We start from the raw sequence: 16,359 nt of genomic DNA, 5'->3' as shown, positions 1-16,359 counted from the left end.
CCCTCCAAAGTCTTTTTTTTTATTTTATTTTTCTGTTTTAAATAACCAGGAGATTTCATTAATGGATTGACTATTAAGGCTAATATAACTTTGATGATGTTGCCCGTCTTTGCCGGCATCGATTTGAAGTCAGGGGCCCTTTCTGGCCTCTCCGTTGTATTTTTGGTAATGGGGGCCCCGTCGTTTTATTAAAATTCAATTGGATTTTTGCTATCTTGGCACGATAAGCTGGATGAGCCCAAAAAAGAAGGATGGAAACGAGCGTTATTGGTATTTATTCCATTTATCCAGTCGAACGTTTACTTTTTCTGCTGGTTTGGCTCTTCCTTTTTTTCCTCTTTTTTTTTTTTCTTTTTCACCTCGGGCTGATAGCGAGAAAGAAGTGCCCGAGGTGTTTATTCAATTGAGTTTTAAGTGTCTCTGGTAATGGGAGAATTTCTTAATCCGAGGGAAAACAAAGAAAAAAGAGGAAAGGGATCCAAAACAGAGCTTTGTTTCTGATGTTGACAGCAAATAACACAGAGGTCACCAGAAGGCAAAGAGCTCAGCCTTGTTTTCATGACTCTGTTGATGCCCAGGTGGGTGCTTCAGGCACAGGGTCCAGCTGTGCCACCGGAGGAACGGGTGCAACCCCTTTTTTTCTGGTGTCTCAAAGCTGTTCTGTCGCGTCTGCAGGTGCTCAGACACCTCCTGTGGCCTCTTTCTGCACCTCCAGCAGCTAATAAATCAGGCCTGGGACGTTTTTCACGGCCAGGCCACATCCAGGTGGTTCAAGGTCAGTGGAAACCACATGTTGGAGGGGTTGTGGTGGTTCACACGAACCTTCTCCCTCCATCCCCGGTGCCGGGGGAGTTGGGTTCCCAAAAACAGGCACCACTTAACAGCAACTCACAGGAAAGAGTCTGGGTCCTCTCTGATGGAATTAAAACCGAGTTTTGGCCCGTTTGGAGGCAAAGGAAGGTCATTCTGAGCTTGATCTCAAGCCTGGGTGATGCTGGGGAGGCAGAGGTTCTCCTTGCCGCCGGCTCTGTCTCTCTGACACATTGAGGTGGCGTTTTGCTGGCAGTGCAGCTTTAGGACCCTTGTTCTCTGCATCAGCAACTCCCCAGTTCCTGTCACAGCAATCCAATCACCCTCGGCAGCCACTCAGGAGATCTTTGGGTCGAGCCACTAAAGGTGAACGAGCCCCGTTGCCACCACCCGGCCCCTCTGGTGCTGATCCTTGTCCCCAGCCCAGCAGCTCCACACTTTGGCCCAGTTCTGTCTTGAATCCTGTATTTCACACAATCATTAAAACTCAGAATGTCCTGACTTGGGAGGGATCCCCAAGAATCATCCAATCCAACCCCTGGCCCTGCACAGACACCTCAACAATCTCACCCTGTACCCGAGAGTGTTGTCCAAATGCTCCTGGAGCTCTGGCAGGTTTGGGAAGTGCCCACTGCCCTGGGGAGCCTGGTCAGTGCCCAACCATCCTCTGGGGGAAGAACCTTTTCCTGAGATCCAATCTAACATGATCCCAACCTTTATCCCTCACCAGCTGACCTGGGATAAGCTGCAGCAGGACTGGGAGTCCAGACGAATGGATAACGAAGTACAACTCCCCCAGCCATTGGATATGGACTTTCTCCTTGGCCTGCTGCCCTCAAATTCCCTTTCCTGATGTTCAGCTGGTGCAGAATACCCAGGAATATTTGTTCCAACCGTCCCACCTATGCCACAGGGAGAGCAGACCCTGCCATGCAGACCGGAAAGACATTGAGGGGTTGGAGCATGTCCAGGGAAGGGAACGGAGCTGGGAAGGGTCTGGAGCAGCTGAGGGAGATGGACGGGCTCATCCTGGAGAAAAGGATGCTCAGGGGGAACCTTTTTGCTCTCTGCAACTCCCTGACAGAAGAGGGGAGCCGGGTGGGAGTCGGGCTCTGCTCCCAGGGAAGAAGCAATAGGACAAGAGGAAACGGCCTTAAGTTGCCCCAGGGGAGGTTTAGGTTGGGTTTTGGGGACAATTTCTTCTCCAAAAGGGTTTTCAAGCACTGGAACAGGAAAGTGGTGGAGTCTCTACCCCTGGAGGGATTTATAAGACGTGTAAACGTGGCATCTGGGAACATGGGTTAGTGGTGGTCTTGGCAGTGCTGGGTTAACTGTTGGACTCGGTCTTAGAGGAGTTTTCCAACCTAAATAATCCTATTATTCCGTCTCCCCCCATCAGGGATGATGGAACACAATGCACCACGTTCCTTTTGGAAGCCTTGGACACCTCCTTGAGAAAACCAGCCCTTCTCTTTCTCAGCTTTGGCTTCAGGAACCTGCTCTTCCCACCAAACACCGGGCAAGACGTTGTCACCAGCCACCAATTTCCTCCTCCCTGCCACCACTTCCAGGAGCTGCCCGAGCAGAAATAAATCCCCCAATTAAAGCAGCATTATGACATTAGCTTTTAAAACCCCCCGTGCAATGAAATAATGGCCCCGTGTCAAGCACGGCATGGGCGGAAAAGCACCGGGGGTGTAAAACTTTTATTATTAAAATTAACATTTAAAACCCGTGCCATGAAATAACAGGGTGGGGAGGAGGTGAGCGTGGATAAATCAGCCAGTTAAACTGGGGTGGTAACATCAGCAGTTAGAACCGAGCCCAGGAAATAAAGCCAGGGTTAGGAGGGGGATAAATCAGATGCCTCAGGTGGAGTTTCTTGGGGTTAACACTTGGAATCCTTCACTGGAGAGAAAAAGGAGGATGGGGAAAATTAAATAGGGTGCAAAATTATCTATACAGGACCCGATTCGGGAATTGTGAAGCTACAGGATGAAGAATAAGACAGGATGAGGGGGATTTGGGCTGTTTTGGAAGCTGCAGGGATGTGCTGAAAGGTGGGGTAGAGGCACCTCGTTGCAGGGGTCCAGCAGAGCCCAGAAGGTGCTGAGTTGGAAGGGACTCATCAGGATCATCCAGTCCCATGAAGGACATCCCAAAAATCACGCCATGCACCCAGAAGACTCCTTTTCTCCCAAATAAAACTTCAAAGAAAGGGTTTCAGGACAGGAAGGGATGAGGGTGTGTTTACCAGCAGCTCCAAAGCCTTTTGCAAATCCAGAGCGACTCCTCATCCAGCTTTTGGGAAGCACCAAGATGTGGATTTCAGAGCAGCTGGAGTCCCATCACCCTTCCAAAGGGTGGGATTTGGACACGTGGGGCTGAGTACGGTCACAGTTTCAGTAAGGTTGGCTCAAATCCATCCTTCAGGTCCATCTCCTGGGGCAAATCCAGCTGTTGGGAATATCTAAGTGGTGCCATAGCTGGAGTTGGTGCCAGGTGGTTTCTGGTGGTGCTGAACTGATCCAGGTTGATCCCAAAAGCCCCACGGAAACTGATACTGCGGAAAAAATGCACCTTGCAGAGAGGAAGGGGAAAAAAAGGGGAAATAGGGAATAAAATTGGGGTATCTGAGTGTCTCCGAAATGCAGGAAGGGCTCAACAAGTCACATACAAAGAGATTTTTTTGGCCTTCTCCCACGAAAACTTTTCCTTCCTTGATGTGTTCCTCTGGCAAAGCATTCAGAAAGTGCTTAGAGGTGTCAAGAGGTGTCCAAGGCCAGGTTGGATGGGGCTTGGAGCAACCTGGGATAGTGGAAGGTGTCCCTGCCCATGGCAGGGGATTGGAACTGGATGGTCTTTAAGGTCCCCCCCCAACTCAAACCACTCTATGATTCCTTGATTCCATGATCTGTTGGTTCCTCTGGATCCTGCCAAGATGTTTCCCAACCCACTGCTGATACACCAGAAGGGTGGACTTGGACACCAAAGGCCATGATTTGCACTGAACCTCTGGGAAAAAAGGCCATGGGGGGATGTCCTGGTTGGGTAAACACCCCTCTGCTCCCAAAAAAGTGGCATTCCCTGAGGTTTGGTTGCATGTCCCGAGGGTGGCCGTGCTCCAGGACTGGAGGTGACACCGGGCAGAAGCTGAAGGTCCTAAACTGCCACCCATGAGCCAGCAGGAAAAACTTCCAGCTCTGCTCCCCACTGCAGGATCCTTCCTTACCATCTTTCTCTCTTCTGGCCATGAGACTCAGGCCTTGCTTTCTCCCAGGAAGTTTTCTAGGATCTTTATCCATGGTTTTGCCCTCTAATCCCTTCCACTGAAGGGCAACACCAAACTGCTCTCACCGACCCGATAAAACCGTCGCAGGATGATCAAACTCCCCAGGGAAATGCTGGAGACTGATGCCCAGGGTTTATTGTCCTTACAGGGATTGGCTGAAGGGGAGGTCAAACCCCTGGATAACAGGGACTGGGAATTCTATTTCTAGGGGAGGGTCACACAACGTAGTGCCAGGGTGTCCCCAACTCCTTTGCTGCCGGAGAAGGACGAGAAAGAGGGAAGGCAAAGGCAGGGTGGGATGGGAACAGGGTGGGATATGATGTCATCTTCCCACCCCCAGGGGATCCCTGAATTATTAATGGCAACAGAAAGCCGGCCCTGCAACCCAAGCTGGGGCAGCTCTGATTTCATCTCTCCACAGCCCTGGCGCTCGGCTGCGCCGGCCAGTCCCGCTTCCGGATGGGAAGGAGTCTCTCAGGGAGGGATGGAGGCTCAGGGACGGGAGGGATGTGCTGGGGGAAGAGCAGCAGGAGGGCACATCTCCAAGGAATGAGCTCCAAGATGAGTCGTGACCTCCAGCCGCATTCCCAGCCCATCCCAGGTGCTGGAATCTGCTCCCTCCTTGTCGGCCCTCGGGCTCTCTTGGCACGGATGGAGCTTGTTGGATTCATCCCACGGGGGTCAGGAGAACGATCCCGAGCTGTCACAGGTAGAGGACACGGTTTCTTATGGATGCACCAAGAATTTCCTTCATGCCAGTGCTTTGCAGCCACTTTTTGGTGATTTCCATGCCAAGAGCTGCACAGTTCTCAGCCCAGGAGCAGCAAACAGGGCACAGAGCAGTGTTTTCAACACCAACTCTGCTCTTATCCCCCAGTCCCACCAGCCTGGATCTGTCCTTTTGCTCCCACCTTGTCCCTTTCCATCCCTTCCTTCCCATCCCTGGGCTCCACAGACCAACATCTCGCTCCCAGAGACCAAAATCCTTTCCCAGTGGTTTTGTTTTTCCCTCTCTCCACCCCTAGAAAGGACAATTCTGAAAGACTTGGTGGCACCTGCAGTGCCCCCAGGGCCAAATCCTGCCCTTTTCCAGTGCTGTGAGAATTCCAGGAGCATGCAATTCCAGAAAAATGTGATTTCATCCCTTGGTATCCAGAGGGGGAAAAAAGATGAGAAATCACAGAACAAGAGTTTCAGCATCTGCTAAAACACCTCATCAGCAATTCATCTATTTTTGGCTACAAACTATTATTATTGTTTAATTTAACAGTAAATTGTCACCAGTGAAAGGGGGGTTGGGAGAGAGTTGGAGGTTGGGAGTCACTTCTAATTCCAGAAGGAAGAGGAATTTCCACAAAAATCTCAGATTTCTGTCCAGACTGGAGGGTGCCCAGAGCTCTGATGCTTCTCTCCTCCCCACTGCAGACCCACAGCTCGGTCCACACTCTCCTGAAAGGCTCATCCTTGGTTTGGAGCCAGGAAAAGGGATGCTAAGGAAAGCTGACCTTCCTGGAGAGCTGCTCCTGCAGGTCCTCATCCTCTCTTCCAGCATTGGGATCCTCCATGAGGAATAAAACTCCTCGTCTCTCCCATGGCAGCAGAGAAAGGGGGGAGACTTGGGGGGGTTATCCAAGCAGGATAGGAAAGCTGCTCTTTTCCATTTCAACTCCCATATCCAAAATTCCAAGCCAACAGGCCGGAGAACTTGCATCTGTCTTTAATTCTGCAACCCTGCACCGTTTTCCCCCCCGCTGAGGTTTCCAGAACTGTGCTGACTCAGCTGGAAAAGTACGGGGAGGAGTGAGGTGAGATGTGTCCTGGACTCCAGCTTGTGGCTCCAGAGGGAGCCCAAGGAAACTGTCCCAAAGGTGCAGCAGATACTTCCCTACAGGCAGATCAGTGAGGGTTCAAGGGAAAATGATCCATGTGGAAAGCTGGTGGTCAGGTATCCCTCCTTTGGACCTTCACAGAATCATAAAATCATGGAATGGTTTGGCTTGGAAGGGACCTTCAAGACCCACCTCCTTCCAACCCCTGCCATGGGCAGGGACACCTCCCACTAGCCCAGGTTGCTCCAAGCCCTGTCCAACCTGATCTTGAACATTCCAGGGATGGGGAAACCACAGTTTTTTCTGGAAAACCTGTGCCAGGGCCTCCTCACCCTCCCAGGGAAGAATTCCTTCCTGAAATCTAATCCAAACCTGCAGCACCGCTCTGGGCTTGCCGTGAGATTTAGGACAACACCTGTCCTTATTCCTGTCTCCTGCCCCCTTCCAGACCATTCCTTGCAGTTCCCCATCTGTTCCGTGGCACTGGGATGATGAACACCCACAAATTTTGGGATGTACCCAACGAGAAAAAGCCCTTTTAGCATTTTCACAGGGCATGAACTCGGAATGTGAGGTGCACAGGGGTGCGACCCCGGAGGAATCCACACGGATAGACACCCATGTGCGTCCCTCCATGCGCAAATCCGAATTCCTAATGCTCATTTAAGCTGGGCCCTGGAGCCCAGCTGGGACCTCTCGCCGTTCCTACCACGGATGGCTACTCAGGAAGGCTGATGGAAGCACTCGGATTCCTGGGAGACCTTTCTCTCTCTGCCTCGTAAGCAGAGAGGTTTTCCTGGGAGGTTTGAGGATGCAGAAGGGAGCTGCTCGCTCAGCAGCTGAGCTACAGGGAGCGTTTCCTGATGGGGCACTTCCAGAGGGATCGATGGGGCAGAACCTGCTTGGGGAAGGAGGAGATTTGGGGAAGAGAAAGGTTTCTCCTCTGGCTTTAAGGGATACAAAAAAACCTCCCTCACAAAATCAGGTTGTGTGATATTTTATCATCTTTTTTTCCTGGAGAAATCATGGAATGGTTTGAGTTGGAAGTGACCTTGAAGGTCATCGGTAGGTGATGGGTGAAATCTCCAGGGATTTTTGCATCCCAAGCCTTTTGTGGAATCATGGAACAGTTTGGGTTGGAAGTGACTTTGCAGGTTGGCAGTGGGTGATGGGTGAAATCTCCAGGGATTTTTTCATTCCAAGCCTTTTGTGGAATGATGGAACGGTTTGAGTTGTAAGGGACCTTAGAGATCATTCACTTCCAACCCCCTGCCATGGGCAGGGACACCTTCCACTATCCCAGATTGCTCCAACCTGGCCTTGGACATTTCCAGGGGAATCCACAACCTCTCTGGGAAGATCCTGGGAATATTCCCCTACTTCTGATGGTCCAGCAGCCTGGGACAGAAGCCAGTATATTGCTTATTAAATGTGCTTTCTCCCCAGTGAAAAACAACAGAAAAACAAGCAATGGCCTCAAGTTGCAGCAGGGGAGGTTTAAGTTGAATACCAGGAAAAATTTCTCCACTGAAAGGGTTCCCAAGCACAGGAAGAGGCTGCTCAGGGAATTAGTGCAGCCACCATTCCTGGGGGGCTTTAAAAGCCATGTGGATGTGGCACCTGGGGGCATGGTCAGTGCTGGGAATGGTTGGATTCACTGATCTAAGAGGTCTTTTCCAACTGAAGTGATTCCATCATTCTACCAGGCAGAAGAACACGGAACACACCCCAATTGCCCTGTTAGACCCAACCACGTAGAGCCAATATTTAGGAATCCTCCCTGGATAAGAATCATCCCGAGCCTCTCCCGAGGAAGCTCCATGACCAGGGTGGTGAAGAGTGGATTTAAAGTTCTTGGACCTTCAGTTTAACCCGCGGATTTTCCGAGTAACATTTGCCCAGTAAAACATTTCCAGGAGCGGGGATTTACTGCCATAATTAATAGGTTATGATTAGGTCAATAACTTTCATCAACCGAGCAGGGAGAGAACCTATTAATGAAGCTGTAAAACAACGTAAACTCCGTGGAGAGGAAGGGAGGGAGAATTTACAACTTCCCAGAAGCCTCAGTAACTAAAGGGACGATTTACAGGAAGCAAAATGAACCCAGTGCCCATAAAACACAATCAAAATTATCCCCATATCCAAACAAGACAAATTAAACAGGTTCAAGTGGATTCCTCAACCCAAATAAAACGGAGCATCTCCACTGAGAGGAGACTTTTCACGTGGAGTTTTATGGAGTGTGGGAGGGGAAGAAACATGGGAATGGGAGGGAGTATGGAGCAGGTCGATATGAAATCAGTGGCACAGCCCAACATTCCTGGTGATCCTTCAGGCTCAGCCCATGGCATGTGGTCCAGAAGTCACAGTCAACTCTAGAGCAACCCTGGTGTCCCTGCCCATGGCAGGGGGTTGGAAGGAGAGGATCCTTAAGGTCCCTTCCAACCCAAAACATTCCATGATTCCAGCACAGTCAGGAGCCACTTGTGCACCACAGTCAAAAATACAGAGCCTGAGGTTAAAACATGTTCATCCTGCAGCCTGTGGAAAAGGCACCATTCCATCGTGGATGGCTTCAGAGGATCCACATACAAATAGAGCAAATTAGAAAGGTTCAAGTGGATTCCTCAGCCCAAATAAAACATAGCATCTCCACTGAGAGGAGACTTTTCACGTGGCGTTTTATGGAGTGTGGGAGGGGAAGAAACATGGGAATGGGAGGGAGTATGGAGCAGGTCGACAAGAAATCAGTGGCACAGCCCAACATTCCTGGTGATCCTTCAGTATCAGCCCATGGCATGTGGTCCCAAAGTCACAGACAACTCTAGAGCAACCCTAGTGTCCTTGCCCATGGCAGGGGGTTGGAAGGAGAGGATCCTTAAGGTCCCTTACAACCCAAAATGTTCCAGGATTCCAGCACAATCAGTAACCATGTCCCCACCACAGCCAAAAATACGAAGTGTGAGGTAAAAACATGTTCATCCTGCAGCCTGTGGAAGAGAGACCTTTCCATCTTGGATGCCTTCAGAGGGCACTGCCCAACACCACAGAGCCAATCCCTTCAGTCACTGTCTGAAGCAGTCATAGAATCATGGAATCATGGAATGCTTTGGGTTGGAAGGGACTCAAAGATCATCCAGTTCCACCCTCTGCCATGGGCAGGGACATCTACCACTAGCCCAGGTTGCTCCAAGCCCCTTCCAACCTGGCTTTGGACACTTCCAGGGATGGGGCAGCCACAGCATCTCTGGGAATTCCATCCCAGTCCCTCACCACCCTCCCAGCCAATTCCCTTCCAGTATCCCATCTAACCCTCTGGCAGTGGGAAGCCATTCCCTGTGTTCTTGTCCCTCCATCCCTTGTCCCAAGTCCCTCTCCAGCTCTCCTGGAGCCCCTTTAGGCCCTGGAAGGGGCTCTCAGGTCTCCCTGGAGCCTTTCCTTCTCCAGGTGAACACCCCCAGCTCTCCCAGCCTGGCTCCAGAGAGGCTTCAGCTCTTGGATCATCTCCATGGCCTCCTCTGGACTCATTCCAACAGCTCCACATCTTTCCTGTGTTGAGGTATCCAGAGCTGGATGCAAGATTCCAGGTGAGGAGCAGAGCAGAGCGTGTCACCACACCTTCTCACCTCAGGCCCCAGGAGACCACCAGATCTGTCCTCCACTCCCTTTTTTACCTTCCCAAAAAACCAGATCGCCATTTTACGGGTCTACAATCCTAAAAAGAATCCCGTGTTGACCACGGAAAACAGTTCCCTGGCACCACAGGGCAAACCTTGTCCATGCAGTGGTGCTTTTCCAAGGCTGACCACGGACTTTCTCATCCTGGGCTTTCCCTGTGAGTGACACACTTTCAGCTGAACTTCTCAAACACACCAAAGCCTTTGGATACGAGACTTTTCCCAGAACAAAACCTAACTCAACAACTACCACACGGAATCACGGAATTGCTGAATCGTTAAGGTTGGAAAAGGCCTCCAAGGTCATCAAGTTCCAACCTTCAACCCAATGCCCCCATGTCCACCAGACCATGTCTCTAAGCGCCACCTCCAGGGGTCTTGACCCTCCCACTGCCCTGGGCAACCCATTCCAATGCCTTACAACCCTTTCCAGGGAGGAATTTTCCCTGATATCCAAATTAAACCTCCCCTGGCACAACCTGAGGTCGTTTCCTCTCGTCCTATCATGGAGAGCAGATATCAACTCCCACCTCACCACAACCTCCTGTCAGGGAGTTTTGGAGAGTGAGAAGGTCCCCCCTGAGCCTCCTTTTCTCCAGGATGAACCCCCCCAGCTCCCTCAGTCATTCCTGGTTCTCCAAACCCTTCCCCAGCTGCATTCCCTTCCCTGGACACGCTCCAGCCCCTCAACGTCCTTTCAGTCCTGAGAGGCCCAGGAGTTGAGGTGTGGCCTCACCAGTGCCAAGTCACGATGTCCGGGAATTCCAGACATAATATCTTGGGAAAAAAAGTCCATGCATGAAACAAAGATTGCTGGATGCTCTCTGTTCCAGCTGAGGGATGGGGGGACACCAGTGACACGAGGACAACACAAATCCCTGCAGGAACCGGTTGATCCCCGTGGCTGAGGTGCGACCCTACAATAACAAAACACCTTCCAACTCTCCCTTTGGATGGCAAGTCCAACCATCTTTATGAGGAGCCACATTGGAGTTTCTTTCTTTGAGGGTCAAAAACCCACCCCTGTGACCAACTTTTCCAAGGCCTTGGATATCACAATTTCCCTGTCCTGCAGGAACGTTCTCTGCGGCCGTGGCGGTTGTGGGTAAACTCTTTGGGATTCCAATCCCTCTGGGAAAAGGACAAAACTCCTGTTTGTTCTTCACAAATGACACTTTATTAAACAAAACTCCTGGATTTAAACATCTCCCCCCGGAGGCTCAACCGCAACCCTCTGCAGGCTCCTCCAGAGCTTAATTATCCTCCCTCCCCTAATTGTGTTTATAAAAGCTGCTTAATTTGACAAGACCGATTTCCCATAACCCCCTGCTGATTAGCATCATGTTCCTGTAATTCTTTATTAATCCAGTCCTGGTGAGGTGCTCCTTCATTTTCCCGGGAATCAATGGCAGGCCATAATTAACCAAGTCATCCCCTTTCTACCACCAGTTTTCTCCTTGTCCTTTGGAATTCCCAGCCCTTCAGGGCATCTGGAAAACCAACACCCCTCCTTGGCCACATCCTAGAAAACACTTGGATATAGATACAACTTGGATATAACTACAAGCACAGATAGAACTTGGATACAGTAAAGACCTGCTTTCAGCTCAGTGATTTTTAAGAGGGGCTATTTAGTCTGTCCTACGCTTAATGCCAGCCTGCAAACCATCCCTTCGCTTTAATCAGAAACAAATCTGCTTTTCTCCCCCCAAATACAAAACAAATATCTCCCGAAAATGCCTGCTTTGCACATTTCCCTTCCAAGGAGGAATCAATACCGTGGTTATTACAGCTCCTTCTGTTCCCAAAGTGTTTAAACTCTTTGCTGGCCTCAGCTCGACTGCCCAGTGACGCCTCACGTCTTTTTTGCTCATCTCGCTGATTTTCTCCCATTCCAGTGCAAATTCAATGTCCTCTGCTCCTGTTTTTTTCCGGACATTTGATGTGTGTCTCACTGTTCTCCCTTTGCCTCCAAGCCAAGCTGGTTTTTCAAACCACTCTCACACTCTCAACAGGGGGAAATCACCACTTTGGGGGCATTTTTGTTGGGTTTTTTTAACCCATTCCCTTTCATCATCCACACATTTTCCCATCCCCTTTCCTATTTTTTTTTTAACCAGCTGAATCATCCTTTAGGAAGTTTTACTTTTCCTTTGAAAATAAGGGATGAGCTGCTCTGAGCTATCCAGGAGGGTGAGGAGGCCCTGGATCAGATTTTCCAGAGAATCTGTGGCTGCTCCATCCCTGGAAGTGTTCAAGGCTGAGGTTGGACGGGGCTTGGAGAAACCTGGGATAATGGAAAGTGTCCCTGCCCATGGCAGGGGATTGGAATTCCATGATTTTTAAGACACAGGTGCTGCTCAGCTCCTCTGTGGTGGGAAGTGTTGTGAAGGTCCAGCCACCACCAACCAGCACAGCTCCTTCCCCCTCCATCAGGACATTGATCCATGAATATTCCAGATCGTTTTTTCATCCCAAGGTTTGCAAACAGGTCGTGCTGCTTTGACATTTTCCCCAATTTCCCCTCATTTTCCTGCACTGTAAGCAGAGCCTTGGACATATCGGTGGTTAAAGCCAGTGGAACAGAACCCTCCAAAAAAAAATTTTCCATGGAAACATATTTTTTTTTCCCTGCAAAAATAGAGATTTTGGACAAAAAGAAATTTTTCCCCTTAGTGCTGCATCAGGCTCCCACTAAATTTTATGAACTCAAAACCAATTTATTTTTCAGGCTCGGAAGGAAAACGTTTCAACTTCCATTGTTTCATTACACTTGACCCTCCACCCTCTTCTTTCCCCAGATCGTCCAAAGAAAAAGGTTCTCTGAACCTCTTTTTTTTTTTTTCCTCTATCCTGGAGGCTGTTATTTGTATTTCCAGTCCCTTCCACAACTTCTCCCCTCAGATCTGCCAGGTTTGCAGTAATTTGAGATTCTCACTCAAAGGAACTGAGTCGTCACTAACGGGGCAAAGACCAGGACAGCTCTGCTTGGAGGTGACCCCCTGAACTGGTGCCTTTCATCCTGGAGATTCCAGGATATTGGAAGTCATTCCTTCATTTCTTCCAGTCCCTTTTTTCCTTCAGATCCCCCTGGAACTATCCAAGGTAGGTGAATTTGCCAGTTCACAGCAGTAGAGGGTTTTCTGTAGGGGGGAAGTCTGGGAGACAACGAGAAGACCTTTCCCTTTCTTTACAACATTTCCCTCCCTTTCTTTACAACATCCTGGAGTTCAACACTTCAACATCCTGGATGTTTTGTTCCAATTAAGTATGGAATTAAATAGACAGGAAAAATTAGGCACCATAGACCCCAAAACTTGCGCTGTCTGATCAGAACATTCACATGAGGAACAGAGGTTCAAACCCCACCGGACTGGGCCAGCTCATGGAAAAGAAGATGGAAGCAGATCTGGGGTCTCTGGACAAAGTTTCTCTCCACTGATCCTTCAGCAGCTGGAATTTCTCCTCTGAGCTGGATGGACTCTTTTGGGTCTAAAAATGCTTTTTGTCATTGCTCAGCTCCACTGACTGAAAATCCCACCAATACGGCTTCAAACTGGAAGAACAGGTTTGGATTGGATATTGGGAAGAAGTTCTTCCTCAGGAGGGTGGTGAGGCACTGGAATGGAATTCCCAGAGAAGCTGTGGCTGCTCCATCTCTGGAAATGTCCAAGGCCAGGTTCGGGTGACCTGGGATAGTGGGAGGTGTCCCTGCCCATGGCAGGGGTTGGGATGAGATGATCTTTGAGTCCTTTCCAACCCAAACCATTCCACGATTCCAGGACCCTCTAAATATTTTCTCCACTCTTCCTGCTGCTGATATTCCTCTCCCAGATGACTGGGATGTGTCCTGGAGAAAAACAGGTATCATCCCAAGTGACGTGGCCCCTCGGATCCCCTTCCCAACAGCCCATGGAGCTGCTCATACTTTCTTCAGGGATAAACTGGAAAAGAATCCAGCACAGTGCATGGAATGAGACAGAACCAGCTGGAAAATCAACAACAATCCTGCAGGAGAGTATTGATGTTGGGGATGAGCAAAGCTTTACTCCGAAGCAAACACCTTCAGGATTGGTTGGAGGCACGTTTAGCACCCAGGTTTTTAATTGGTCACCTTTTTAGGCATAAAAATGAATGATTACATGTGTTAAAACATCACTGTACGTGTAAAAGTAAATTATTGTGCATGTAAAATCTTTACTGCACATCTAAAAGTAAATTATTGGGCATGGGAAAGAGATTCCTGCAATTTTTTATTTTTTTTCCCCCCTTTCTTGCACCTCCCAACATGTTACACGAATCTCTCACTCCCAACATGTTACACAAAAAGATTCCTTCTCCCTTTACTTGAGAAGTTTTCAAAAGGATTTGGGAGGAATATCCCAAATCTGGGTCAGAATCTCTCCGTGAATTCCCGGCAATACATGTGTTAATTATGGTCACAAAGCTGCCAAACTCCTGCAGGAGTCCGAGAGCCTCTCGTGCCTTCACATTCCTGCCAGGAGCACGGCTTTCCGTGTCCGGGGGCAGATTTATGGATAACATCTTTCCCCTCTCTCTCACTCGAGTTTAAAAGCTTTGGCCTCCAGGGCAGGCCAAGCTCCTGTCACATTTTGCATTGCTGTACCAGCACAAAGCAGCTCCCAGGCTCAGCAAAGCTCATCCTGGAGATCCTCCCCGGCCCTTCCCAACGGCAGCCGGGGCAGGGATAATGTGGGAATGTGCTGGTGTGTCCCATGAGATCATTGAGAGCCACCACAGATGCGAGATACCTCAGCCAGGGCACAGCTCTGGAGCTTTTCTCCTGCAGAGCCAGGGCTTGGTTCTGTCCCAGACAGTTCCAATGTCAACAAAGAATTATAAAATCACAGAATCGTGGAATCTTTAAGGTTGGAAAAGACCTCCAAGGTCATCGAGTCCAACCTTCGACCAAACACAAGCTTGTCACCAGCCCAGAGTACTGAGTGCCACATCCAGTTGTTTCTCGAACAATTCCAGAGATGGAGACTCCACCACCTCCCTGGGCAGCCCATTCCAACCCTTTCCATGAAGAAATTCCTCCTGATGTCCAACCTGACCCTCCCCTGGCACAGCTGGAGGCCGTTCCCTCTCCTCCTGTCCCTTGTTCCCTGGGAGCAGAGTCCGATTTCCCCAGCTCCTCTCTTCTATCAGGGAGTTGCAGAGCCAGAAGGTCCCCCCTGAGCCTCCTTTTCTCTGGGATGAGCCCCCCCCAGCTCCCTCAGAGGTTCCTCAGAGGTCTTAAAACCTTCCCCTGGAACATCTTGATACCATCTCTGAGTTGTGTTGCAGATGTTTCCCCCATCCAGCGTTCACAGAGGAAGATGTTCCTGCAGAATTCCCATGGGGGGGGTCCTCTAGAACTGCACAGTGAAGCTCCAGAGGGCTGGGAAGCTGTAGCTCTGTGTTTGAAGTTCTGGGATAAGCCTGAGATCAGAAGGGTCTCACACTGACTTCCAGGAGAAGGACTGGGGGAGAAATTCTCCATCTGAAGTTGATTCAGCCTCCTGTGCCTGAACTGTGGAAATGTTTAACTGCAACTGGACATATCCAGCCCCATCCATCATTTTTCAAGGAATGGCAAGCTCTTGGTTGTGGAAATTAAGAGTGGGGCATCATGCCATCATCTTACCCCAAATTATGAGATAGCCACATATCCCACCAAGATTCCTCGTGGTCTTGTCCCTGAGGACGAGTCCTTCATCCAGCTGGGATGAAAATCTCCCCACTTTGCAAGGCACAGCAAAATGAGATGATGGAACCTTGCTGAGACATCCAAGGATGTCCCCAGCTTGGGATGGAATCCCTAATGAAGCCAGAAGGGCTGGAATGTTGTCAGAAGGAAGTAGCAACGGTGAGAGATGTCACGACCTGGCCTAAAAAGGACATGTTGCACCAAGAGCTCCTGAGGTCCCAGTATCCAGAAAGAAATGTCAGCCTGTCAGGGAGTGGATCAGCCCATCATGGAGGCACCAGCAAGGTAAGGAAATAGTGCAGCATTTCCCTTCAATCCACGTATTGATTGACGCTATAAAATCATGGAATCGTGGAATGGTTTGGGTTGGAAGGGACCATAAAGATCATCCTGTTCCAATCCCTTGTCATGGGCAGGGACACCTTCAATTATCCCAGGTTGCTCCAAGCCCCGTCCAACCTGGCCTTGGACACTTCTAGGGGTGGAACAGCCACAGTTTCTCTGGGCAACCTGTGCCAGGGCCTCCCCACCCTCACAGCCAACAATTTCTTCCCAATATCCCATCTAAACCTCCTCTCTGTCAGTTTGAAGCCATTCCCCTTGTCCTGTCTCTCCAGGTCCTTGTAAAGAGTCTCCCTCCATCCTTCTTGTAGCTACTCTGGGTCCTGGAAGACCACAATCAGGTCACCCCAAAGCTTCTCTTCTCCAGGCTGAACAATCCCAACTCTCCCAGTCTTTCCTCCCAGCAGAGCTGATCCATCCCTCTGCTCATCCTGGTGCCTCCTCTGGACTCTCTCCAGCAGCTCCATGTCCTTCCTGTGCTGTTCACCAGGGCTGGAGGGGGGTCTCACCTGAGGGGGCAGAGGGGTGGAATCCCCCCTCTCCTGTTTCCCACACTGTGGGATGAGCCCAGGACATGGGGGGGTTGATTCTGGGCTGGTTCATGTCCAGCCTCTCACCCCCCAGCACTCCCAAATCCTTCTCCCCAGGGCTGCTCCATCTGCTCATTCCCTGGATTGATCCCGAGGATTGCCC

The sequence above is a fragment of the Manacus vitellinus genome, unplaced genomic scaffold, assembly GCF_001715985.3.
Source record: "Manacus vitellinus isolate BGI_N305 unplaced genomic scaffold, ASM171598v3 scaffold_1_pilon, whole genome shotgun sequence".
Classification (NCBI taxonomy): Eukaryota; Metazoa; Chordata; class Aves; order Passeriformes; family Pipridae; genus Manacus; species Manacus vitellinus.
The sequence above is the reverse complement of the archived record's forward strand: the minus strand, read 5'-3'. Positions refer to the sequence as shown.